The 26,887-nt window shown below is 46.8% G+C and overlaps 2 protein-coding genes across 3 annotated transcripts in view; both read right to left on the bottom strand.

Annotated features, from left to right (window-relative positions):
* The window catches only part of TLR7 (toll like receptor 7), a 31,134-nt gene extending 10,197 nt beyond the window's left edge, over positions 1-20,937 (bottom strand). The window contains exon 1 of one of the 2 annotated variants that reach the window (XM_068265306.1): positions 20,869-20,937. The gene's annotated coding sequence lies outside the window, so the exon portion shown is untranslated. Of the gene's footprint in view, positions 1-14,736; positions 14,803-20,868 lie in introns of those variants that run through there. The other variant, XM_068265307.1, reaches the window with a different exon arrangement.
* The window catches only part of LOC137544254 (toll-like receptor 8), a 56,093-nt gene extending 35,140 nt beyond the window's left edge, over positions 1-20,953 (bottom strand). The window contains exon 1 of the mRNA XM_068265309.1: positions 20,869-20,953. The gene's annotated coding sequence lies outside the window, so the exon portion shown is untranslated. The remainder of the gene's footprint in view (positions 1-20,868) is intronic.
* Between the last annotated feature and the right edge of the window lie 5,934 nt (positions 20,954-26,887).

The following is a 26,887-nucleotide window of genomic DNA, read 5'->3' as shown; positions in this document are numbered from 1 at the left end:
ACCAGCCCTGAGCCCCCTTAAACTCCGTGCAAAGCCTGAAAATTTGAGGCCCTACCGTTTGGCAGAAACCTGCGCTTTTGTACCCTCAAATCCTAGGCCCAAATGAAAGCCTAGGGGAGATTTTAACACTTTTGCACCCCCATAACTCTGGTTTGCAGAGATGTTGGAGTGCAAGTACAACAATATGCCTTCTACCTGCATGCGACATGTCGTGAGCTTAAGACTTTGCTCACGGACATGGCGGCAATTTACGTTCGTCACCGGCATCATTGCCAAAAAAACAAGGTTTTGTGACCCTAGGCTATGACCTCTTTGGACTAGGGGCCCCAAACTCACCAGTCCTGAGCCCCATAAAAGTCCCTACAATGCTAGAAAATTTGCCACTGCTGAGCCATCGTCCTTTGAAAAGATTTCAGATTTTTGAAAGTAAAATAGGGAGCCCAATAAAAGCCAATGGCAAAATTCAGCACTTTTGCACCCCTATAACTCTGGTTGGTTATCACCCGCCGACTTTAGCAGTTATTAGCAAAGGCCCCTTACATTCTAGCAACACCAAATTAGCAGGATATGGTAAAAAGATAGCAGGAAACAAAAAGCAGCTCTAGGACCTCCTCCTGATACGTCTGATGTATGCATGCATGTATATTGATGACGCGGCGGGAGGAGGCCCTAGAGCTGCGCAACAGCTGCAATCTGTTGGGGCCATATTGAGGGGGGAATGAGAACCCGACCCGTTCGGAGGGGTCGGGACCCGACTGGGGCCGGTATTACTGCGGGAGCCATGGCGGAATGAACGGGAGAGCACAGAGGATGTCCTCCTCTTTTTTCATACTTGTGGCCTCGGAAGTCCTTTAAAAAAAATATTTATTCTTTATTATTTTTATGTGCAGAGTGTGGGGTCCTGTCACAGGAGCCCTCAGTGGCTGACCGCACTTAGCCTTCTAAACGGTGCCAGCGCACAGATCGTGCGAACTCTGGTCGCAGTCAATGCGCAGGAACCGTTAAGAATTAGCCGCAGACAACTCAGAAGGGAGCCTGTGAGACACGGGTGATTACAACGTCACCTACTGGTTCAGAGTAAACTGCCACCACCGCGGTTACTATGGGACCGTGGGGCCCACTAACTGACTGACTAATCCTGCGAATAAAACGGTTAAACACACGATATTCTGTCTAGCCAACAACAAACAAACAGTAGCGTATCTTCAGAGACCCGGGATCATTTCTGTGTGTGCTGATAAGCAGGGTAGCGGAAAGTGAATGACTTGGAGAAAGTCGTTTATTCACGCAATATAAATAATTAATATATACAGACAATTATGAAAATCAACAATTATGAAAACAGCAATAGCCAGTATGAAAAATAAAAGAAGGGAGAAAAATACTTAGTTCTGGAAAGATGTCCTTATTGTGGGAAGAATCATAAAGTCCTTGGTTTCAAAGTCCAGAGTTCAGAGTTCAGACCAGGTGGATGCCAGCATATCCTCAAGCTGGCATCTGATGAGTGCAAGATGTTTCAGTGTGGAGGACACAGCCCGCCTGCTGGCTCTGTGCTTTTGATGAAGCTGGTTTGGGGGTGTGGCAATGCCAGCCCCCTCTGAGCTACCAGCAAATGACAGTTCATTCCCTCTGAGAGATTTTAGAGCTAAACTTATGAATTGCTGTAACTCCTGAACCTTACACGTTACATTTAGGGGGGTAACAGCTTCATACTTGGAGGAAAATACAGATTAATATGATACCTGACATGGCTAGTGCATCAGATCAGGGTCCTGAGTAGATTCATACCTGGGTGGTAGGGGCCCCGGGCCCCTCTCGACTGGTATCAAGAGATCCAGCATGACCCTACGGATCCAATGATACCGCTCTCATAACCACCCTATTTATTGTATTCTGTAAATGGGCAAAAGATTATATTGTACATTCATTTCTTCCTGCTAAGGCCGGAGTCAGCCTGACTGGAGTCCAGCTGTGTCTGCTTCTTGGCTATGAAAGGCCCTGTTGGCTCCTTCAATTAACATCTGAATGTGAAATCTGCTTAGACAACTGAGTTTACACCTCTGGCTTGATCAGCAGTCACAGGGCCAGTCTTCCTGCCAGCTGCTTGTCACCTTATACCTGATGGATGGGCCATCAGCACAGCTTGAAGCCAGGGACTCTCTGGGCCCAGGCTCATTAGCATATCAAAAGGGCCAACCAGCATTTGGAATGGTGCTCTCTTTGCTAAGAAAAGGACTGCAGACCTCCTACACAATAAATCCAGATTGTACCGATTTGAAGCGCAATCGACGCAGGAATCGAGTGCGATCGTTCTTTTCTTCACGGGCGATTCCAGGACGCGCCTGCGTCCCCGCAATCGTCCGTGACAGCCCCCCCCCTTGTCCGTGGCTTAGCCACTCATCCGCAAGATGTGTGGCGGCGCCGCTAACCTGGCTGACGGGCCTCGAGTTGCCGGTACGGCGGGAAAACCTATTGGAGCCTGTGGCTCGGTTCCCCTGGACCGGTCGCGGTCTGCTACCCTCAGGGTTGACCCAACATGGACCGTTCTGGACAGGGCGTTTGCGCCACTGCAGTCGGACGTGGTGTCTGCCGGGACTGCGGACAACGGGCAGTGGGTTGGTTAGGTCAACAGCCAGCCCACCCAGGGTTCCCCTGCTGAGTGGCTGTGGACCTAAGGGAACCCCGCGGGAATCCCTGGACCTGCCCAGCTCCTGACAGACGGCACATGCCCTGCAGTAGTTTGCTACATCCCTGTTCATCCGGGGCCAATAAAACTGGTTCCGAATACCGGCGAGTGTCTTGCGGACCCCTGAGTGCCCTGTCAGAGGATTACCATGTGCGGATTTCAGCACATGTCCCCTGAACGCACTCGGGACCACAAGCCATTTGGTATTCGCGTGGGATCTACCTGTAGGGGGCTGTGCAGACTCACTGTACAGTCTCCCACCTTCCCAGTACACCTTGAAAGCGGCCCCGTCTGCGAGGGGCTCAGCGGCTTGCTGCATGAGCACCTTCAGGCTTGGGTCACTTTGTAGTGCGGCTGAGAATACGGCGCTGTCAGTTTCAGCCAACTGGCTCATGTCACACGAGGCCAGCGGCTGAAAGGTCTCATCCCTGCGGTCAGAGGAGGGGGAGGAGGCCGGAACCCCCTCCACCTGTTCTGAGCTCGGGTTCTGAGCAGTGCAGCTGCGCGGTATTGCTAGCACAGGTACACTGTCAGAATGGCACAGACGGACATTACTCGGATCATCATTGCATGCAGTAATGACATTGACAGGTATAGACATTTTTTCATTACAGACAGGTTGTACAGGAGACTCAGGTACAGTTACAGCATCATCACAACAGACAGTCTGTACCTCAAACTCAGGTGCCTTTGAAGCAGGCACTATTGAACCTGGTACCCTTGAACTGGGCACATTCAACCCACCTCCCCCTGGTGCTCCCCCAAGTGTATAAAGTACCTGGTGGTGGGTGGAGAGTCCGTCTCCTTCCGTGAGCGACAAGGCGGTCGTGGCAGGTTCATAGTAGGACACAAGCTTGCCCAAATCAGTCCCTAGCAACACAGGGACTGGGAGATCCTTCATAACCCCAACAACCCTTTCGTGGACCCCTCCCACTCCCCAATCCAGCTTCACTCTGGCGTGGGCTATGTGGAAAAGGGTGCCCTCTACTCCAGTAAGGGCAAGGGATCGGCTGGAGCTGATGCTCTCCTTTGGCACAAGATGTGAGTGAACTAACGTGATGTCTGCTCCGGTGTCTCGAAATCCGGTGACAACTTTGCCGTTCACTCTAACAAGTTGCTGCTGGTCGGTTCGGTCGCGGATTTCCTGTCCGCGTGCAAACAGGACAAAATCCGATGATCCAGGCTGTGGTTCGCTGGCGGGTTGCCTCTGCTGTGGGTGAGGTGCAGGTGATGCAGATGATCCAGGTGCTGGTGGTGTCTGTCTCCGCTCCGGACAGTCGAATTTCATGTGTCCGGGCTGGCGGCAGTAGTGACAGGTGACCTCTCCAGGCGCTGCGGGCCTGGGTGCAGCAGCTGCGCTGGGTGGCCTCTGTGGCGGACGGCTCACAGGGGCAGGAGGGTCTGCCGAGGTATTGGGCTGACCTCCTCTCCAGCTGGATGGGACAGTTCTGCGTGTATCAGCCACCCGGGTAGTTGCAAAAGTCTCAGCAAGGTCTGCAGCGACAGTTGCTGAAGTCGGCTTGCGTTCTAACACAAATTGTCGTACATCAGCAGGGCAAATGTTCAGAAATTGCTCGAGGACTATCAAGTCCTCCAGGACGCCATAAGACCCTTTGGTGAGGCCTAGTGTCCACTGGCGGAGTGTGGTGAGCAAGCTGCTGGCCACATCTCGGTACGAATCAGAAGACTTTTTCTGCCAGGCCCTGAACTTCTTCCGATAGGCTTCTGGCGTCAGCTGGTACTTAGTAATGATAGCGTCTTTTATAGCAGCATAATCATTATCCTTCTCCGCAGGCAATTCTGCGAAGGCATCAAGCGCTTTGTAGCGCAGCAAAGGTGTCAGATGTCTGGCCCACTGGTCTTGGGACAGACGATACTGACGGCATGCTTTTTCAAAAGACCGCAAAAACAAGTCAATGTCTGTGTCCTTTTCAATATTAGCAAATTTAAATTTTGCACTTACGGGTGCTGCAGCTCCTTCAGCAGGGAGGCTGGGCGGTGAACTCCGGCTGGCCTGTTGAACCTTTGCCATGTTGAGCTCATGCTGTCGTCTCTCCCGCGCCTCTGCGGCATCCCTCTCCGCGTGGCGTTCTGCAGCAGCAGCAGCAGCCTTGCGTTCTGCAGATTGGCGTTCCCGTTCCTCTCGTGCTTCCATGTACTGCATGTACTTTTCCAGGTCAGTCTCCATCAGCTTTTGTAATGCCTGCTGCATTACCGGGTCAGCACCCATGGACAGTCCAGTACTGGCCAGTTCCGGGCGAGTAATGTCAGAAACTCTGGGATTGGGGTCCATACTGACAGTCTCTGGCGTAACTGTTGCAACAGGGCCCGCAGGATGCTCAACCTCTGTACGCCTAAGATCTTCAGCCTCTGGTTCCCCTTGATTGTCAGATGGGCTGGTATCCACCTCAGCGGACACTCCCGGCTCCCGCAGTTGCTGGGCATCCCATCTGGACAAGTCTGCTATCAGGTCCCGTTTTGTCTTGCGGAGGATGCCAATGCCCCTCTCTTCGCAAAGATTTTCCAGGTCTGCTAGGCACATGTTCTGGTAGTTCCCGGACATTTCCATGCCAAATAAAATAAAACTTTGGGGAAGGGGTACTGGCTACACAGTCTCTCTGTATATATAAAAAATATATTGCCTTCCAGCTACACCAACGAATTAGTTCGTTTCTCGATAGCGCTAGCGCTATCGCAGATACTTTCAGCACAACACAGATCCCAACCGCTGCCTAACACTGTCACAGGAGCCCTCAGTGGCTGACCGCACTTAGCCTTCTAAACGGTGCCAGCGCACAGATCGTGCGAACTCTGGTCGCAGTCAATGCGCAGGAACCGTTAAGAATTAGCCGCAGACAACTCAGAAGGGAGCCTGTGAGACACGGGTGATTACAACGTCACCTACTGGTTCAGAGTAAACTGCCACCACCGCGGTTACTATGGGACCGTGGGGCCCACTAACTGACTGACTAATCCTGCGAATAAAACGGTTAAACACACGATATTCTGTCTAGCCAACAACAAACAAACAGTAGCGTATCTTCAGAGACCCGGGATCATTTCTGTGTGTGCTGATAAGCAGGGTAGCGGAAAGTGAATGACTTGGAGAAAGTCGTTTATTCACGCAATATAAATAATTAATATATACAGACAATTATGAAAATCAACAATTATGAAAACAGCAATAGCCAGTATGAAAAATAAAAGAAGGGAGAAAAATACTTAGTTCTGGAAAGATGTCCTTATTGTGGGAAGAATCATAAAGTCCTTGGTTTCAAAGTCCAGAGTTCAGAGTTCAGACCAGGTGGATGCCAGCATATCCTCAAGCTGGCATCTGATGAGTGCAAGATGTTTCAGTGTGGAGGACACAGCCCGCCTGCTGGCTCTGTGCTTTTGATGAAGCTGGTTTGGGGGTGTGGCAATGCCAGCCCCCTCTGAGCTACCAGCAAATGACAGTTCATTCCCTCTGAGAGATTTTAGAGCTAAACTTATGAATTGCTGTAACTCCTGAACCATACACGTTACATTTAGGGGGGTAACAGCTTCATACTTGGAGGAAAATACAGATTAATATGATACCTGACATGGCTAGTGCATCAGATCAGGGTCCTGAGTAGATTCATACCTGGGTGGTAGGGGCCCCGGGCCCCTCTCGACTGGTATCAAGAGATCCAGCATGACCCTACGGATCCAATGATACCGCTCTCATAACCACCCTATTTATTGTATTCTGTAAATGGGCAAAAGATTATATTGTACATTCATTTCTTCCTGCTAAGGCCGGAGTCAGCCTGACTGGAGTCCAGCTGTGTCTGCTTCTTGGCTATGAAAGGCCCTGTTGGCTCCTTCAATTAACATCTGAATGTGAAATCTGCTTAGACAACTGAGTTTACACCTCTGGCTTGATCAGCAGTCACAGGGCCAGTCTTCCTGCCAGCTGCTTGTCACCTTATACCTGATGGATGGGCCATCAGCACAGCTTGAAGCCAGGGACTCTCTGGGCCCAGGCTCATTAGCATATCAAAAGGGCCAACCAGCATTTGGAATGGTGCTCTCTTTGCTAAGAAAAGGACTGCAGACCTCCTACACAATAAATCCAGATTGTACCGATTTGAAGCGCAATCGACGCAGGAATCGAGTGCGATCGTTCTTTTCTTCACGGGCGATTCCAGGACGCGCCTGCGTCCCCGCAATCGTCCGTGACAGGTCCCCCCTACCAAGCTCTCTGTAACCCCTTGTCCTCCATGCAGGCTGGGATAGCCAGAATGCGGAGCCCCGGCTGCTTGGGGCTTCGCACCCTGAGCTATACCAGCCCGCATGGTCTATGGTATGGGGGGGCTCCATGGGAAAGGGACGGCCAAGCCTTCCCCACTCCCCCCGAGCCCTTGTCCAATCCATGGACAAGGGGCTCTTCCCCACCTCCGGTGCCCCAGGAGAAGGTGGGGGCGATGACTCCCGGGGGGGAGTTCACGGTGGCATCTGGGAGTCCCCAGATGCCCACCCCCCCCAGGAGAAATGAGTATAGGGGTACAAAGTACCCCTTACCCATTTCCGGGGCCGGTATTACTGCGGGAGCCATGGCGGAATGAACGGGTGGGCGCGGATGGCATCCTTCATGGATCTGGAAAAGGTATTTAACTTTTTTCATACTTGTGGCCTCGGAAGTCCTTTAAAAAAAATATTTATTTTTTATTATTTTTATGTGCTGAGTGTGGGAAATCTGAAAAAAAAAAGGACGTGGGGCTGGGATAGCCAGAATGTGGAGCCCAGGCCGCATGGGGCTTTGCACCCTGAGCTATACCAGTCTGCATGGTCCATGGTATGGGGGGCTCCGGGGGAGAGGGGCGGCCAAGCCTTCCCCTCTCCCCCAAGCCCTTGTCCAATCCACCTCCTCGTGGGGCACCGGAGGTGAGGGCGACGACTCCCTGGGTGGGGGGTTCATGGAGGCATCTGGGAGTCCCCTTTAAGAAGGGGACCCCAGATGCCCACCCATCTCCCAGGAGAAATAAGTATAGGGGTACAAAGTACTCCTTACCCATTTCCACAAAGGGTTAAATGAAATAAAAACACAACCACGAAAAAATCCTTTAATGTTCTTAATTAACCAGAAATACTTACCTGTACCTTTAAAAAAAAAATTCCCACACCAATATCCTTGGTAAACGATCCAACGAATACAGTATTCGCTTATCTTGCGATCTTCAATTAAGTTGATTGAAGATCTCCGACGCCCCCCACATAGCAGAGAATGGGATGCATAGCTGCTGGCTCCCGCTGTCTCTTCCCACCTGCCTTCACCTTTCACCCTCACTTGCACCGGGTGCCAGCCTAGGTGAGGGTGACAGGTGAAGGCAGGTGGAGAGAGACAGCGGGAGTCTGCAGCTATACGTCCTGCACAGGACGCATTCTAAGCTATACTAACGGTTCATGAATGAGACAGTTCTTTTTAATGAATCGGCTCTTTTTTCTTTGAAACTTTAAAATCAATTTTCTCAAAAAGTATAAGGTCTTTTTGAAAAATGTTTTTTTTCCTCGTTCCCACTGTTCTTCTTAACATTCGCAGAAATGTTGGTGTTTCTAGCTTTTAAAGGGGCTTTATTTATTGTATTTATAAAGCGCCAACATATTACGCAGCACTGAACATTAATTTAGGTTACAGACAATATTTAGGGGTGACATATAGCAATATGACAATACAGGAATACAAGAAAACCAGATCACACACCATAGTATGAGTACCAGGTAATGCTTAGTCAGTCACTGGATGGAGCATGGAGATTAGGCAAGTTAGGGCTTTGCTATTAACCGCTAAAGTCGGCGGGCCTTTAATTTTCCCACGGTCAGAAGGAGAATTTTAAAATTATTTTCCCCTCTTGTAGTCACTGAAAAAGACTCTGGTGTTAAGGTGTTAAGGCTCGTACACACGCCGTACTAAAGGCAACGACGGGTCCGTCGTCACTTCCCGCTGGGCGGGTTTTCAGCAGATAGTACAGCGTGTGTACAGTCTGTCGGCGGACTGATAAGGCTGTTTCTGAACAATCCGCCCGGCTCCCCATTGGTTCCTCATCGACCAATGGGGATCCTCCTGATCCTCATTGGTCTGTTAACCACTTGATGACCCAGCCTTTACCCCCCCTTAAGGACCAGCGCTGTATTTGCTGATCTCTGCTGGGTGGGCTCTACAGCCCCCAGCACAGATCAAACACCAGGCAGAGCGACCAGATCGCCCCACTTTTTTACCCACTAGGGGGATGATGTGCTGGGGGGGTCTGATCGCTCCTACCTGCGTGTGGCTGGTGGGGGGGGGCACCTCAAAGCCCCCTCCACCGCAGGATTCCCCTTCTCCCTCTCCTCCCTCCCTTCCCCAGAGATCCGAGGCTGCGCAGGAACGGATCTGTCCTGTGCAGCCTCTAACAGGCTCCTGCCTGTCATGTGACAGCGATCCCTGGCCGCTGATTGGCCGGGGATCGCTGATCCAGTACAACGCTGCTACTGTTAGCAGCGTTGTACAAATGTAAACAAAGCGGATTATTTACGCTTGTGTTTACATTTAGCCTGCGAGCCGCGATCGGCGGCCCGCAGGCTATTCACGGAGCCCCCCGCCGTGAATTGACAGGAAGCAGCCGCTCCGCGAGCGGCTGCTTCCTGATTAATTAGCCTGCAGCCGGCTACGCAGATCTGCGTCGCTGGTCCTGCCGCTGCCACTTTGCCGACGCGCGGTATGAGTGCGCGGTCGGCAAGTGGTTAAGGAACCAATGGGGAGCCTTGGAGGGAAATTTAAAGATGCTTGGATCTCAGCTATGCTTAGTATTGCTAAGAGCAGTGGGGCAGGGACGGCGTGTGTGTGGCGGCGGTGCGCAGTGACCTTCAATCAACTTAATGAAGATCGCAAGATTAGAGGATATTGGCGTGGGACCTTTCCGAGGATATTGGCATGGGAACTTTTTATTAGAAAAGGTACAGTTAAGTATTTCTGGTTAATTAATATTAAGAGCAATTTTTGATTGATTAAGAGGCACTTTTTGATTTTTTTTAAGCACTGGCGATTTTTCAAAATAAAGCACTTATAACAGACTTTCCTATGTGCTAGTTCAGATTGGGGCGTTCGGTTTGCTTTCCAATCAGAAAAGTGCTGCATGGACAATTTTCGGGGAGATTTTGCGATAATGTGAGGTATAGGTAAAATCGCATTGTGCAGCAAATGCGTTTGCCTTTTTAAGAATAAATACATTGCATTTATTCTTTTCCAGGTCACTTTCTCATTTGCATCAGGGAATGAATTAAAAAAAAACTCTCTGGAAAAGCGCTTAGAAAAGCGATTTTAACAAAAACACACCGCCCACCCAAGCGCCGGGAACGCAAAAAATGATAGCATCAAAAAACACCCAACGCAAACGCTAACGTGATCACAATGCAATGTGAACAAGACCTACTAAAGGACTTTTTTGTTGTTTTTTTATTTCATTTAACCCTTTGTGAAAATGGGTAAGGGTTACATTGTACCCCTATACTCATTTCTCCTGGAAGGGGGGTGGGCATCTGTGGTCCCCTTCTTAAAGGAGACTCCCAGATGCCACCATGAAACCCCCCCCCCCCCCCCAAGGAGTCACCGCCCCTACCTCCTCATGGGGCACCGGAAGTGGGGAAGAGCCCCTTGTCCATGGATTGGACAAGGGCTTAGGGGTGGAGGGGAAGGCTTGGTCGCCCCTCTTCCCCAGAGCCCCCCCATACCATGGACCAATGCGGGCTGGTATAGTCAGGGTGCAAAACCCCACTCGGCCAGGACTCCGCATTCTGGCTATCCCAGCCTGCATGGTGGAAAGGGGTTAAAGATCCTCGGGAGGGGGACCCCACTGTTTTTTTTTTTAATTTCTTACCCTCTGAACAGATGCCAGGGATTTTTATACAGCCATATTGCAGCTGTATAGCAATCCCTGGCCACTGCGTACGGACCCCCTGGAAACTCTGTCAGGAAATTTGTTGCCCTTTCTTTTGCTATATATAAAATTACACTACCATTAGGTTTGCTACATTAACTGTCATGTACCGCATTTAAATGTATACTTTTTTCCTTTGAAACTTTAAAATTGATTTTCTCAAAAACTATAAGGTCCTTTTGAAAAAAAAAATGTCCTTTTGTTCCCACTGTTCTTCTTAACATATCTGGCAAATTTGATGTTTCTAGCATGCAAGGGGGTTTTGCTATTAACCACTAGAGTTGGCGGGTTTTCAGGTTATAATCACGGCCGTGATCATGTCCAAATCCGTGATCATGAGCCAGATCTGGACCATGATCACGGGTGCATTCGGAACTGAATCCGTGATCAAAAGACGATCACGAATTCGGAATCCGACCTCGTGATCAGGAAAAAGCAGCTCGTGATCACGGGTTACCCATGATCACGAGGCCGTGGAGAGCATCACTGCTCATGACAAACACTTTAGCTGTCTGTTTATCTACAGTACCTAAGCACAGAGAGAAAGCCTACATTTCGATATAGTGCCCCCTTTAAAGCACACCTGAAGTGAGAGGTACATGAAGGATAACATTTATTTCCTTTAAATAATGCAAAAGGGTAGGAACACACTAGGCAGAATCGCATATGCGTTTTCCTGCTATGGGGAAACCGAATGCGATTCGGCCTAGTGTGTTCCTTCCCTTACTGTCCTGTAAATCTTCTGCCTCTTTTAGCCATAGATCTTTAACAAGCATGCAGATCAGGTGCTCTGAGGCAGGGGTGACACTTGTCTGTTTTGTTGTGTGTTTTTTCTGCCTAGAAAAATGCATTTATACTGAGAATTCATGTTAGTCAATGGGTTAGTTCACACGTGACCTGAATGCATTTTTGCAGAAAAAAAAACCTGACATCCTGCAGCATAACTTTGCACATTTTCTCTACTAATTACTTTAGCTGATGTGAAAAAAATGCACATATTTTCTTAATATAAACGCCCATGGTGTACAGAAAACGCATGCAGAAAAACGTGTAAAGATAACTGAAAGACAAATGACCCCTGCCTGACTAAAGTCTGACTATTAGGCCCCGTTCACACTGCACCCGCTTCCAGCCGCGTTTTAGAAATGCGTGTGGGGGGCCAAAACGCACGACATCAGACAGTGCATAGAGTGCACTGTTTGATGTTCACACTGCATGCGTTCCGGACCTGTGCGGTCCGGGAACACATGCTGAACGCGTATTTTGCAAAACCGCGCGGCTGTCCCATTCACTTTTCAGTGATGGGATCAGCCACGCAATGCATACAAACACGGATGGCGTACGTTCGCATGCGTTGCGTTCCGCACGCATGGCCGTCCGCATTTGTAATGTGAACGGCGCCTTAGCTATATGCATATTTCAAGTGTGCAGTTCATACACTACTGTTAGTGCAGCCATGGAGATCAGTAGGGCTGCCAGGCAACTGGTATTGTTATAATGGATGTAAATATGGCAGCCTCCATATGCTTCTATCTTAGACAGTCTTATCAGTCTAATTAAGCAAGAGGTGAAAACCTCTGGGAACTGGCATAAAAAAGATGTTTGGCTGTTGGGAAAATCTCTCCTGTGCTATAATAAAGCGCACCTAATGACACATTCTTTGTAAATTGAGCCCATTGTCAGGTAAGGTCATTGGCTAATGAATCTGAAACTGAAGGTGGTAGTCTATAGAGACTACAGGGCAAGAATGTAGTAAAACACTAAAAATCCCCAAAGTGGAATTGCCAGTAAAATTCACTGGTGCTTTGTGAATGCCTAGAAGCATGAAAACAGTAACATTGCTTTAAGCATTATAATTCTAAACGGATAGGAGGCACCCTTGGATGTAGTAGATATGTATATATTCTCATTACAGATTAGGACCCAATATATATATATATAGATTTTTAAGATATTAAGATGTCAGATTTGGGGCTACATGTCAAACTCTGGCCCGCGGGCCAAATCTGGCCTTCGGAGCCATTAAATTTGGCCCCCAAGTGGTTTCCCCACTTTGTATTATGTTTGGCCCACTCTAGACCACCAGGGAAGTTATATTGGAGCTATATTGGAGGTGAAGCCCTAGAACATGAGGAAAGCCATATGGGGGAGGTAGGTGGAAAGCACTAATCACTAGGGAACTTTATAGGGGAGGGCTGGGGCCACTAGACACCAGGGAAATGTATTTGGGAGGGAGGAACACTAGACACCAGGAAACTATATAGGGGAGGAAGAAGGACCACTAGACAAAAGGGAAATGTATAGGGGATGGGGGGGGGGGCATTAGACACCAGGAAACTTTATCAGGGAGGAAGGGGCGGCCAGTAGACATTAAGGTAGGCCCGAGACTTGGTCCCAGTGTTCAATTTTCGTCCCACTTTGTATTTGAGTTTGACACCCCCGATCTAGAGGGAGTGGTAGGGACACGAAAGGTAGGGGACCAGAGTTCAACTGCGGGTTTAGAGCACCATTGAGGGGGGTAGGGCCAGAGTGAAAAGGTGAGTTTTGAGGGCCTTCTTGAAGATGTTGAAGGAAGGGGAAACCCTAATGAGGGGGGGGGGGGGGAGAGAGGAAGTTCCATAGTGTTGGAGCAGCTCTTAAGAAGTCCTGGAGGTGTGCATGGGACTGGGTGATGCCGGGGGCAGCCAGGTGAAATTCATTGGAGGAGCAGAGTGAGTGGCTAGGCGTCGTTAGTGTTTAATGGCAGGTGATAGTCAGTGTTTACTAGCAGGTCGAAGCCTTGTAAACTAAACTTTCATATACATTTCAGAATACATAGCATTGTATAGGAAACAGAGGTTATAGGAGGTCATAACATCAGATAAAAATGGTGGTAAAGAGGTATTTCATGTGCAATGGCAGGACTGCTAATACACAACTTCAGCACACCTCACACATACCTGAACTGGCAGTGTTTAAAGTAGACCTGAACTCTTGGACAGAAGGAAACAGAGAGAAATGTACACCGTATGCAATTAGAGAGTTTAGCCTGTCTACTTCCCCCTCATCTGTGACTAATCACAACTGTAATTTGATCTCTCAGCTGTGTCGGCTGGCTGCCTCGGCAGAGCGGCTAATTTGTAAACACAGGATGTTAACCCTATGTCAGCCTCCATGAAAGCAGGAGGTAGACACATTGCAGATTTATTGCAGGAGTTGTATCAGCTGTAACAAAGAAATGTTTTTCTTTAAAGGTTATTATGCTGTTGCTTATCTTTTAGAGCAGAGAGGAAGTTCTGAGTTCAGGTCCGCTTTAACATCTGTGACTATCTGTATCCACATGCTGTGCAATATATTGTGTAGAATTACCACTAGTTGCAGTTTTTTCGATCAGCACACAAACATGCAGCCCATATCTTAGCCCAGTGAATTGTGTGGGCGAACATACAACCAGGTGTGTGTAGGGTGTACCAAGGTTGTACATCAGTGGTGTAACATTCTTATTTGGCATTTTTTTTTTAATTGTTTTGGGAACTTAGTGGTGGTTAGCTCTCAAAATACATTCCCCAACATCTGTACATAGAACCATGCCAGTTTTTTTTTTTTTGTCTTTTCTGCTGCCTTTTTCTACAGCGTCAGCCAAACCATTTCCTTTTTCTGAGGCTTTACTAGACACTGGTAAGTAAAGAGGGTAGCAGAACTTGTTTCAAAAGAAATATCAGCTACAACTCAAATTCATGTTGTGGCAAAGCATGTCTATCTATTGTGACACTGACTGTATACATTAACCACCCTGGCGTTCTATTGATTGCGGCAGGGTGGCAGCGCAGCATTTTTTTTTTTTAAATCATGTAGCTAGCCTAGCGCTACCTACATGATTCCCCCCTCCATGCGACATCCCTCCCACCCCTCCGATCGCCACAGGCAATCAAGCCCATCCGGAAATCCCGTTCTGAACGGGATTTCCTTTAGGGCTTCCCCAGTCGCCATGGCGCCAAACAAAATGACATCCGGCGGTTATGGACAAGCTGAGCTCGTCCATACCGCCAAGGAGGTTAAATTGAATTTGGCAGCAAACATGAACATTAGACTTAAAGGACTTACGAGCTGAAGCAACAAAAAAAAGTTAATTACCTTAGCTGAATGGTCAGACCTCAGGGCAGACGATTAGTGCCTCCCCTGCTATTTGTAGACGCTCTGTTATGTTAATCCAGCTATCATTAGTGGCCCCGACCCGGGCCAGGGTCGCCTTAGCTCATGACGGTTAGAATCGCCGCTTTAAAACTCCTCTGCCTACAGCCCTGGGAGCGCACATTGTCGCTCAGTATACTGTTATACGTCATGTGGGTGTCCCCACATGACAGCCCACATGACTGACTGCACTTCGAGACGGCCTCGCCCCCTCAGCACAGAATACCAGCGCTGAGCGAGGGAGGACGTTACCTAGATACAGGACTTGTTTACTGCAGATTTAAATATAAAATAAAGTACTCTGCAAATCTGCAGTAAATAAATCCTGTAGCTAGGTAACGTCCTCCCTCGCTCAGCGCTGGTATTCTGTGCTGAGGGCTGCGGCCGGCTCGAAGTGCAGTCAGTCAGAGTTTTAAAGCGGCGATTCTAATCGTCATGAGCTAAGGCGACCCTGGCCAGGGTCGGGGCCACTAATGATAGCTGGATTAACATAAGGGCCCGTTCACACTGCACGCGTTTCCAGCCGCGTTTTGGAAACGCGTGCAGGTGGCCAAAACGCACGACATCAGACATTGCATAGAGTGCAATGTCTGATGTTCACACTGCATGCGTTCCGGACCTGTGCGGTCCGGGAACGCATGCTGCACGCAGATTTTGCAAAAACGCGTGGCTGTCTCATTCACTTTTCAGTGATGGGATCAGCCACGCAACGCACACAAACGCGGATGGCCATGCGTTTGTACGCGTTGCGGTCCGCACGCGTTCCGCACGCATGGCCATCCGCATTTCTGATCTGAACGGGCCCTAACAGAGCGTCTACAAATAGCAAGGGAGGCACGATCCATCTGCCCTGAGGTCTGACATTCAGCTAAGGTAATTAACTTTTTTTTGTTGCTTCAGCTCGTAAGTCCTTTAAAGAGACTCTGTAACAAAACTTTCATCCTGTTTTCTACCATCCTACAAGTTCCTAAACCTATTCTAATGTGCTCTGGCTTACGGCAGCACTTTCTACTATCCCAGTCTCTGTAATAAATCAATGTATCTTTCCCCTTTCGGACTTGTCGCCCTGTGTCTGGAAGGCTGCCAACTCTTCACTGTGATCTGCTATGCACGCCCCCCTCCAGGCCCCTCTATGCACACTCCCGTGTGTGTGTTATTTACATAAGCCAGCAGCGTCTCTGATATCAGTGAGAGAAGAGAGCTGGATAAAAATCCTCCTCTGTAAAGGATCGCTCAGAAACAGCCGTATCAGTCCGCCAACAGACTGTACACACGCCGGACTGTCGCTGGAACGCCCACCCAGCGGGATGTGCCAACGGACCCGTCGTTGCCTCCAGTCCGGCGTGTGTACGGACCTTTAGGCTGTGAAAGGAGCTGGCTGACATACCGAGGAATTACAAACACAGGCAGAGCTGTCTGCAGGAAGAAACAATCAGCCTCACAGCCTGTCACTATTCATTGGATGAGAGCTGCAGGGGGACAGAAGGTAAACACACAAATGATCTCTTGAGATTCAAAAGGAAGTCTGTATACAGCCTGCTTGTGTAAGGATGTATTTTCTATGTGTGGACATACTTTACATCAACCTACTTCCTGTTTTGGTAGCCATTTTGTTTGTTTATAAACAAACTTTTTAAAACTGTTTTTGACTACTTTTAATGCGGTGGGGAGCAGCGAAATCGTGACAGAGGGGAATAGGAGATGTCCCCTAACGCACTGGTATGTTTACTTTTGTGCGATTTTAACAATACAGATACTCTTTAAGGTGGCCATACAGCTGGCGACTTGGCGATCAATTATCTGATTCAATTATTATAATCCAATCAATTTCGGGCCGCAATTGGTCGCATGCATCGCCCAGACATGCTGCACAATGGAGGGCCGACTTGCTTGATCGGGTGCGCAGCAGTAGCAAGAGATATTGGGTCCAGTGACGAACGAGAAGAAATCCCCAGTGAATAAATATACATCTGTGCGTTTATACATTATTTGCACTGTGTCGTGGTACCCTTCGGTCTTCCGAAAACAACGTTCCTCCTTTAGCCCCATACATGCCGCCGGCGTATAGCACGCAGGGCTTGTAGGACATCACATGTGCCATGCCCGCAGAATGTACGGGGCTAATGGAAGAGTGTTGGATTCAGAAGACAGACAGGCACCGTGACACAGGACAGGTAATTTATAATGCACACGTACATTTATACACTAGGGAACAGTGGGAGACAGTGGATGCGATGGACTCGGATGATTCTCGAGAGATTTCATGCAGAAAACGATCAGGAATCGACCTGCAGTGTATGGGCAACTGACAGATCTCTCTCCGATCAGATTCGACCAGAGAGAGATTTGTCTCTTGGTTGATTCTACCCATCATCACCTAATGTATGGGCACCTTAAGGGTGGCCACTACTGATACAATTGGCTGAATGATTGTTTACAAATGATTCTTCATATGAACGATTGGAAATGATTGTTTGGGACCACTAGTGGAAAAAATCTTTTCTAACCAATCCGATTTATTAAATTGATCTGAAATCAGATTGGTTAGATTTTTGTCAGTAATGCTGGAATACACGGTATGTTTCCGCGGCTCGATTCTGCCGCCCGATCGATTCCCCACTCGATACCGCAGGCAATTCTCTTATCTTCTGCTTGTTTTCCTTACCTTTTTCCATTGTTCCCCATGCGGTATCGAGCACGGAATCGATCGGACAGGAGAGCGGACATGTCGGAAATGATCAATCGAGCCTTCTTAATGGCTCAGAAACGTACCGTGTATTCCCAGCATTAGAGGTCCCAAACGATCATTTCCAATCGTTGATACGAAAAGTCATTCATAAACGATCGTTCAGCAAATTGTCTCCTTATTGGCTAACTTTAAAGAGAACTTGAGATGATGGAAAGTAAAAGTTTTATACATACCTGGGGCTTCCTCCAGCCCCCTCCCTCCACAGCATCCAAAGCCTCCTAGATTCTCCTGTAGCAGCCCCATTCTCCATGGCCAATCAGGCGTACTTCGCATGCACCACACGGCCACACACACCTGCCCCCATTGCCAGGAGCGTTATGCGCCTGCGCAGAACGCTCCTAACTGGGGGAGCACGCTTGGCCGCACTGCTTCCAAGATAACAGGGCTGCTACAGGAAAATCTAAAAGGCTTTGGACTCCGCTGAGGAAGCGATCTGTGCAGAGGGGGCTGACGGAAGCCCCAGGTATGTATAAAAAACTTTTACTACACGTCATCTCAGGTATACTTTAAATAAACATGACGTAGCTGCAAATGAATATTACATACTAACCTCACCATCAGTTCCTCTTAGAAGCTCACAGTTAGGAAGATATTGAGAAAATGGAAGACCACTCGAAGTAACAGACCAAGAAAAATCTCGGAAAGACAGAAGCAACAAATGGTGAGAACAGTCAGAGTCAACCCACAGACCAGCACCAAAGACCTACAACATAATTTTGCTGCAGATGGAGTCACTGTGCATTGTTCAACCATTCGGTGCACTTTACACAAGGAGATGCTGTATGGAAGGGTGATGCAGAGGAAGCCTTTTCACCGCCCACAGCACAAACAGAGCCACTTGAGGTATGCTAAAGCACATTTGGACAAGCCAGCTTCATTTTGGAATAAGGTGCTGCGAACTGATTAAACTAAAATTGAGTTATTTGGGCATAACAAGGGGCGTTATGCATTAAGGAAAAACAACAGCATTCCAAGAAAAACACCTGCTACCTACAGTAAAATATGGTAGTGGTTCCATCATGCTGTGGGGCTGTGTGGCCAGCGCAGGGACTGGGAATCTTGTCAAAGTTGAGGGACGCATGGATTCCACTCAATATCAGCAGATTATGGAGACCAATGTCCAGGAATCAGTGACAAAGCTGAAGCTGCGCCAAGACTGGATCTTTCAACAAGACAATGACCTTAAAGGGAAGGTTCAGGGTGAGGCAAAAAAAAAATCGAAATCAAAATCCACTTACCTGGGGCTTCCTCCAGCCCGTGGCAGGCAGGATGTGCCCTCGGCGCCGCTCTGCAGGCTCCCGGTGCTCTCTGGTGGCCAACCCGACCTGGCTTCTTCTGCGCTCCAATCTGCGTTTCATGCGGGCGCGCTGACGTCATCGGACGTCTTCCAGGCTGTACTGCGCAGGCTCAGAACTACTGAGCCTGCGCAGTACAGCCCGGAGGACGTCCGATGACGTCAGCGCGCCCGCATGAAACGCAGATTGGAGCGCAGAAGAAGCCCGACCTGGCAGCCGGCCTGGCCAGGTCGGCCATCGGGAGCGGCGCCGAGGGCACATCCTGCCGGCCACGGGCTGGAGGAAGCCCCAGGTAAGTGGATTTTGATTATTTTTTTTTGTCTCACCCTGAACCTTCCCTTTAAACACTGCTCAAAATCCACTAAGGCACTTTTGCAGAGGAACAAGTACAACGTTCTGGAATGGCCATCTCAGTCTCCAGACCTGAATATAGTTGAAAATCTGTGGTGTGAGTTAAACAGAGCTGTCCATGCTCGGAAGCCAACAAACCTGAATAAACTAGAGATGTTTTGTAAAGAGGAATGGTCCAAAATACCTTCAACCAGAATCCAGACTCTCATTGGAACTTACAGGAAGCACTTAGAGACTGTAATTTCTGCAAAATGAGAATCTACTAAATATTGATTTCATGTCTTTTTTTGTGGTGCCCAAATTTATGCACCTGCCTAATTTTGTTTAAACAATTATTGCACACTTTCTGTAAATCAAATAAACTTCATTTCACTTCTCAAATATCACTGTATGTCTCCTATATGACATATTTATCTGACATTTTTTATCGTAACCACCAACGATATATACAGGAAAATCATGACGATTAACAAGGTTGCCCAAACTTTCGCATCCCACTGTATGCTGATATTGCTGAAGATAAATGTTAAATAAAAAGAGGATTTTTAGAAGGCTTCAGACTCTCTTTCAAGCTATTTATAAGTTTAATAGGACTCTGTTGATACTATGAAAACTTTGCATTATAGAAATGTATATAAAATCAACCTGGGTTGAAAACAAATCTGAGGTGGCAAAAAAAAACAAACAAAAAAACACTAAAGTTACATACCGAAGAAGAGGGAAACTTCTGGTCACTCCAGAGGCTTCCCACATCCTCCTCGACCCCAGCAGCCACCACCACCACTGGCCGGGACACTCAATTCACAGCCGTGCTCCCTTTGTGCAGGAGCGGTTTGGCTAATTGCGCAGCCACAGTATGACCACGCAGGTAGGTGGCCACAAAAACATATCGGACAAGCTCTTGCTGGATATGTTCAGAGGATCTGTGCGCCGAGTGGCCAAAGGAGTCAAGGAGGACACGAGAAGCCTCTGAACTATCCAGAGGTTTCCCTCTACCTAGCTAATTTTTTTAGGTGTGTAGATAAAGGCTACCTCAGGTTCACTTTAGATTACAAAGGTGCTGAAGTTCAACATGGTCATGGAATGCACTGACTGCACCATTTGTATTTATCGTGATGATAGGTAATGCTCATTTTGTGAAGCGTAACTGCCAATTTGCACACCTAGGTATGCCACTTTGCAGAGATGCAAGTAGGTGCTAGCATGAAGTGGATCTTCACTGCAACACTAACGTTCCCTAGAGACAGGCAATACCCCCTTAATAAATCACTATTGCAGAACTAAACTTTGTGGCTTCAAACACTAAAGCAACAAAATAAGCCCTCTGTAATTCGTTAGATAATAGCATCATTAGTAATAACACAGTACTTTGCTATGCTTTGTTATCGCATTTCCTCATAATACAATTACTGGTATTAAATGGTAATAAAAACTGTAATTAAAGAAGTAGACAGATGCTGTCTTTGTACTCTAAAGATCTTCTGCACCTGTCCACATGCAAAGGGATTATTCGGTTGTACTGAAACTTGCATTTTTTCCTATATTAACAACTTCTATGTGTGCAAGAAAATTGTAAAATGTTCCCATAGCATCTTCTAAAAATCAGTTATATTGTGGACACCATCACAGATATAAATTATGCAAAAATTGCACAATGCTTACAGTAAACAAGTATATTACCTTTTGGTCCACTCAGACACAGAAATATACTTTTTGCAAATCCTTGGCGGACATTTCTGTGATTTCTTCTTCTGCACGTCTGGCTTCCTCAGTTGTTCACATGTTCATGAGCAGTTGGGTAACTCATGCTTGAAATAAGGTGTCAACATGTGCTTTGTGGTGGAACAACAAACGTATGTAGAAAAAAAGCATGCATGCAGGGAGGCAGAACTGCCACAGTGAAGGTTACTTCCCTTCTTACATCTATATCTAATTGAAGTGTGAGAAAATGAACACGATTTATTGGTTCATACAGGAAGGGGGTAAAGCTATTAACATGAATATGTATCAAGGGTTGGTTGTGAGGTGGGGAGGGAGGGTGCACTTCATGTACATCCCACTCAAGCTAGTTTTTACACAGGTGTGCTTTGACTTGATTAGCCATAAAGGACCACCATCACAAATATTTATAGAATTCAAAGTACATATATAATGTACTTTTCTCCCAGAATTAAATGCACTATGAATCACTTTTTCCCCTATTCTGCTGTTATTTACAGTAAGTAGTAAAAAGCTGACTTTGGACTAATCCATCTCTTCATGGGAGATTCTCAGTATTTCCTTTATTCTTTACACACGCACTCCCTGGGAAGGATCTAAACAAAGATGCTGGCCAGCCTTCCCATTCATTTGCATACTATTTTTGTAGTTGGACTGAGCAACTGCCGTTTAGCAATTGTAAATAAACACCTGGAAATCCCCATGAGCAAATTGACTAGTCCAAAACCTGTTAGATTTCTTCCTGCCCATTTTGACAGCTACATAGGAAAAAAAAGGCTATTTATATTGGATTTTACTCTGGCAGAAAACTACATTTTATATGTATGTAAAATGTTTTAGTGGTCTTTGAAACATACTAGAGATGAATTAAATTATATCTGTAATGAGAAGGGGACACACACTGCCATCTTTATTTAAAGGATACATAAAGCTAAAAAATACTGCAGATTTACCGTACTTACCTGGGGCTTCCTCCAGCCCCTAGAAGTCTGTGTCCCTCACCACAGTTCCACTGTCAGACACTCTTCTTGGTTCGCCTCCATAGCAGTATACTATTGAATACTAAGCTTTTTGATTTGTTTAACCCCGGTTTGTAAATAAATGTATTTTAATGCCACTTATGTCACGCAACTGATTTTGGAATTAATTAAAGTAAGAAGGGAACAGGGTTTAAAGTTAGACTGCAGTGTGGCAGTATCCTATTACATTCCTACATACTCTGTCTAATCCTAGCTCTTGCTACTGCTCCTGGCTATTGTAAAGTTAAGGGCTCTTTCACATCAGAGCTTGCGTTGGAGAACGCTCAAAGCATACGTTTTGTTGTATGCGTTTTAATATGCGTCGCACTGCAGTTAGTGTGCGTTTTTAATCCGTTTTCAATGCGTTACAGCACATAGAAAAAACGCAGGTAATTTTTTTTTCTTTTAGTTTTCAACTTTCTACATTGTTCCTCTGTTGCATTCTGGGACTCATTGCCTGCGTTAACGGATTAAAAACACGCATAGTGTGCGTTTTACATTGACTAACATTGTAACGCATAAAGCTAGCGTCGGCCGAAAAACTGCGCCTGGGTGCAGTGTAACGCAACTCACAAAAAGGCTGCGTTATATGTGAAAGCTAAAATGAAAGTCTATGGACTTTCATTTCACCTTGGGTAACGCAAACTTTACCCTTTTGCGTTGAAACGCAGAAAATTTGCCCTAATGTGAAAGAGCCCTAAGAGATCCTCCTATCTACACAGATAAATGGGGAAAGATGAGCCTGGTGATTTATTGCAGGTCTATGAAGGAAAGAGCAGAGGACAACCGTCAAAACAAATCTAAGGGCCCTTTTCCACTAGCATAAGGGATGCAATGCGACTATTGCATCGTATCACTTCCACATCTCTAAATAGGAGATGGCGGTGGATGTAGTCACGCGAGAATCTGCAGATTTTCTGATCACTCTGCAGAACCAGCACACAATGGAAACTCTTCCATTGCCGTCCATTGGTTTCAGTACAGCCGGGGAGTGATGCTTCAATGTAGGTGCATCGCACCGCGTGTAGTGGAAACGGGCCCTAACGGAGTCAGAGACACATTGCTAGGGCAACACAAGGTTATGCGAACTCCAAACTCCTGCCTTATGTCAGGGGATCTCTCAGAGTGGACTTTCCTTGTGATCTGCAGTGTACACAAGATTGCTAAACTTTCTAAAAGCTACAGCACGAGCAGTAGCACAGATGGAATAACCAAAGTGTGGAAGAGTGTTCTTATAGTACAATGGTACACTATAATCCAAGGGAAAATTACCCTTCCGTCTGGCTTAGGCCACATACACACATCAGACCATAGTCTTTTGAAAATGAAAGATCACAGACCAAGTTTACCCCCTTCCATGTAGTATGAGAGCCATACTCTACACAGTCTTTTCTATGGAGCTGAACTCCCCATCAGAAAAAAATCTTTGCAAGATGCTGCACACACAGATGCTGTACAGACACAAAAGATCAGTATCTGCAAAAGATCTGTTCCTGCCAAAAATCCATTCCTGCAAATTGCAATAATAGTCTATGAGATCTGCAGATCATCATACACACGATTTAACTGACATTCATCTGCAGATCAGATCCACCAGGATGGATTTTCAGATCTGCGGATGATTGCTTGATCTGCAGATGAATGTCAGTTAAATCATGTGTGTATGATGATCTGCAGATCTCATAGACTATCATTGCAATTTGCAGGAATGGATTTTTGGCAGGAACAGATCTTTTGCAGATACTGATCTTTTGTGTCTGTACAGCATATGTGTGTGCAGCACCTTGCAAAGATTTTTTTCTGATGTGGAGTTCAGCTCCATAGAAAAGACTGTGTAGAGTATGGCTCTCATACTACATGAAGGGTGGTAAGATTGGTCTGTGATCTTTCAGTTTCCAAAGACTATAGTCTGATGTGTGTATGAGCCTTTAGAGTAGCAAGGTAAACTTCTGCACCTGGTCCTCAATCCACAAATAGAGCAGGAATCAGGTTGCTCATGCCCCTGGCTTTGTTTGATCTTATAGCTGTCAAACTTCAGGCTAGTTATTAAAATAGATTTAAAGGGGCACTATGGCAAATTAGTGTTTATATAAGTGTTGTATAAAAATGAAGCCAGTATGTGACAGAAGCTACAATGACAAAGAATTGATCAAAGGGCTCGAGTGTGTTGAAAATTAAAAACGGACAGCTGTCATGTCGCGCTCCGTCCTCCTACAATCACCCGTTCCCTGCCACCGGTCTCGACCTAATATTCGCCTGCGCAGTAAGCGCCTGCTGACACGTGCGGGAGCGAGCACACACGCGGCCACAGCTGTCTTATTACAACCTTGATTAGACCAGGACCGGCAGCGGGGAATGGAGGATCGTTCGAGGACGACGTGGGACATTACAGCTGCAGGGGGCCAGCAGAAACCCCAGGTAAGTGTCCGCTTTTGTTTTAAAACCCCCTCCCCCCACAGAACCCCTTTAAGGAAAGCAGGCAGGGCTTTTTCTTTACTCACAGTATCTTTTGTTATCCCACCATTTCTGAACTAAACGACGTACAAACTGATGAGGGAATTTCACATTTGCAATGCAATACATTTTTCTAGTTTAATTATTTCAAAAAGATGGTTTTAAAAAGAGTCTGAAGCGTAAAGAAAAAGCAATTTTTTATGCTTCAGACTCTCTTTAAGGGCTTGTTCACACTACTAGTGAGCTAGAGATTTTGAAAAGCTCTTGCTCATGCAACGCTATGGGGGATTTTTATAAAACCACATTGCTCCAATATGAACACACACATAGGATAACATTAGCTGGAGCTTTTAAAATAAAGTGCTTAGAAAAGCTCTGGTAGTGTGAACAAGACCTAAATGTCATCCCCTTTGCTAGTTACAATGGAATCTAAATCCTTGGAAAATATCTGTTGTGTATTTGCAAAAAAACAAAAATGATAAAAAATATAGAAAAAGGTACATATGAACATTATAGGGAGCAAAAGATATGCTGAGGCTGCTTGATCTAGACTAATGCAAAAACAACTGGAGCCAAGCTGGAACAGCTGTCAAAGCACCACGCAAAATCCATGCTTCCTTTGACCTGTCGGGTTGCTCTAGGCAACTGATTCATTTTGCTCACCTTTAGTACATTTGTTACGTCTTCCCCTCAGATTGTAAAAAAAAAAAACAGGGCTCATATTTTTAATGCTGCTGGCATATAGGACTGCCCACTTTCAGTTTACTGAAAAATGAAAGTTCACTGAAGCAAGTCTTCTCTTACTATAAATAAATAGGACATTTCAGCATAGTCAACCCACATACTGTACTTATCAGTCACAACTGGAAAACCACTGGCAGATGAAGGGAAGAAGTGATTTTACCATTATCATGGCACCTGTCAAGGTGTAGTATATATTAGGAAGCATATGAACAGTTAGTTGTTTGAGGTTAATGTGGTGGAAGATGAACAATGGGCAAGTTGAAGGCTCTAAGTAACTTTAAAGGGCACTGTGCACTATAATATATATTTTTATAGTGAACATCCTAAGGGAGGTTTGTAATTAAATGTGCCATTGGGAAAAGGAAGGGGGAGGGGAGGAGGTTGCGGTGAGCCTCACTACTCACCTATTGGGTGGTGCTCCTCTTGTCCCCTACTCATGCAGGATGCATTGAATCTGCTGCATTTTGTAGTTCCCAGCAGTGTCTCACCTGGGAACTAGAAAATGTGGCAGATGCGTCCAGTTTAAGAAGATGACACTCATGCCAACCCCCCCCCCCCCTCCTCCAACGGCACTTCATTACAAAAACTCCCTTATGAGAAGGTTCATTGTAAAACATTTTTTTAGGATGCTTAGTGCCCTGCCCTTTGAACTACATTTTATGACTGCTTCAGAGCACCTCCAAAACAACAAGTCTTGTGGGTTGTTCCCAGTACCCAGTGGGCCAGTATCTACCAAGGACGGACAACTGGTGAATCAGCAAAAGGGTCATGAGTGTCAAAGACTCATCTGTCTGGTCTGATCCCAACAGATCTTTAGCACATATTGTTGATTAGCCAATAATTACTCGTAACTGGTTTTCCACGTAGTCCATGAAAGGTCCACCAGGAGATTGCCCTGCCTATACCAGGGGACAGGAAGAAAAGGCGGGGCAATCTCCTGGTGGACCTGTCGTGGCGGCAAGTGGGAAAATGTAATTTTGGCAATGAGGTAAATGTGTCACAACAAAGACTGCGTGACTGGGTCTATTTAGCTGAAAGTGCTCACAAAAGGTAGGTAGGCAAGCAAGTAGGTAGGTAGGTAGGTAGGCAAGCAAGCAGGCAGGCAGGCAGGCAGGCAAGCAAGCAAGAGAACTGAACCATGGAACAATGGAAGAAGGCAGCTCAGTCTGATGAATCGTCCCCACTCCCTCCCAAATTCTCCAGATTTCCATCTAAACAAACATCCATGGGATTAGAAATATTCAATGAGATGCACATTTTATGCAAACCTGTAGCTTGAGAACAGACCGTTCAAACCAGAATTTGCGTAATTCATTTTCAAAATTCATAACAGTAGTGTGCAGATTTGCATCAACTGATCATTATTTGCATCCCATAGGCCATCCCTATGCAGGATGTGCTGGAAAAGCTCTAATCCACGGAGACGCGCTCTGAAGTCTTGTGGAGTCCTTGTCTCAATGGGTAAGAGGAAACGAACACGATGAATCCAGCGCTGGAGACTTGGGCACAGCCGGCCCCACCATAGGCCGTAATAGGACTTTGCAGCTATAGCAGCGCACAGGGAGTAACTTTGGCGCCGTCAGAAGACGAAGCTGAAGTTACTTTTAAAACACAATAAATCGGCAGGGGAATAGTATTTAACACAGCCAGCTGTATCCTGCGCCGAAGTCTCCCGCGGCGATATCTCTCGTATGCAAGAGGAGGACCTACACAATATTAGGCCGGCAGTTTCACTGATGGTCAATGTTTCTTGGAAGATGTCA

Source organism: Hyperolius riggenbachi, chromosome 2 (genome assembly GCF_040937935.1).
Source record: "Hyperolius riggenbachi isolate aHypRig1 chromosome 2, aHypRig1.pri, whole genome shotgun sequence".
Lineage (NCBI taxonomy): Eukaryota > Metazoa > Chordata > Amphibia > Anura > Hyperoliidae > Hyperolius > Hyperolius riggenbachi.
This window is presented reverse-complemented; position numbering and strand designations above follow the sequence as displayed.